Here is a 1271-nt window from a genome sequence, read left to right as displayed (position 1 = left end):
TATGCTGTCTGCAAAAGACCCACATCAGATGTAAAGACATATACAGACTGAAGTTAGGGGATGGAAAAAGTTATTCCACCCAAATGGAAATCAAAAGAAAACTGGAGTAGCAGTACTCATATCAGACAAAATAGACTTTAAAATAAAGGCTGTTACAAGAGATAAGTAAGGACACTACATAAGGATCAAGGGATCAATCCATGAAGAAGGTATAACACTTGTAAATATATATGCACCCAGCATAGAAACACCTCAATATATAAGGCACATGTTAAGAGACATAAAAGGAGAAATTGATAGCAACACAATAATAGTGAGGCTGAGACTAGAGTCACATTCTGACAGATCTTGTCCTGGTGTGCTAGTGTGCTCGGAGAGAATCTGTGGGGCTTAATTCATTGGTGAGGGCAATCAGTACCCCCAGGAGTAACCCAATGGGAAACATGACCTCCCTTGAAAAAAATAAATAACAATGTGGGATATTAACACCTCACTTACCATCCAGACAGAAAATCCATAAGAAACCACAGGCCTTAAATGACATATTAGACCACATGGAATTAATTGATATTTACAGAGCATTCCATCTGAAAGCAAAAGAATACATATTCTTTTCAACTGCACATGGAACATTCTCCAGTATAGATTACATGCCTGGCCACAAAGCAAGCTTATGTAAATTTAAAATTGAAATCATATGAAACATCTTTTCTGACTGCAACACTATAAGATTAGAAATTGACTAGAAAAAAAAAACACAGAAAACATGTGGAGGCCAAACAATATGCTACTAAACATCCAATGGATCATGGAAGAACTTAAAAAGGAAATCAAAGAATGACTTGAGACAAATAAAAATGAAAACACGATGATCTAAATTCTATGGGAGGGGAAGATGGCGGAAGAGTAAGACGTGGAGATCGCCTTCCTCCTCACGGATACACCAGAAATAGATCTACACGTGGAACAACTCCTACAGAACACCTACTGAAGGCTGGCAGAAGACCTCAGAGCTCCCAAAAGGCAAGAAACTCCCCACGTGCCTGGGTAGGGCAAAAGAAAAAAAGAAAAAACAGAGACAAAAGAATAAGGACGGCACCTGCACCAGTGGGAGGGAGCTGTGAAGGAGGAAAAGTTTCCACACACTAGGAAGCCCCTCCGCGGGCAGAGACTGCGGGAGGCGGAGGGGGGAGCTTCGAGACCGCGGAGTAGTGCACAGCGACGGGTGCGGAGGGCAAAGCGGGGAGATTCCTGCACAGACGATCGGTGCC

The 1271-nt window shown here is 42.0% G+C and overlaps 1 non-coding gene across 1 annotated transcript; it reads left to right on the top strand.

Annotated features, from left to right (window-relative positions):
• The first annotated feature begins 318 nt into the window (after positions 1-318).
• LOC116750244 lies at positions 319-447 on the top strand. Its single transcript, XR_004348943.1, has one exon. It is a non-coding gene; the product is annotated as a small nucleolar RNA SNORA3/SNORA45 family (small nucleolar RNA).
• The last annotated feature ends 824 nt before the right edge of the window (positions 448-1271 follow it).

This window comes from Phocoena sinus, chromosome 2 (assembly GCF_008692025.1).
Source record: "Phocoena sinus isolate mPhoSin1 chromosome 2, mPhoSin1.pri, whole genome shotgun sequence".
NCBI classification, from domain to species: domain Eukaryota; kingdom Metazoa; phylum Chordata; class Mammalia; order Artiodactyla; family Phocoenidae; genus Phocoena; species Phocoena sinus.
The sequence above is the reverse complement of the archived record's forward strand: the minus strand, read 5'-3'. Positions and strand labels throughout refer to the sequence as shown.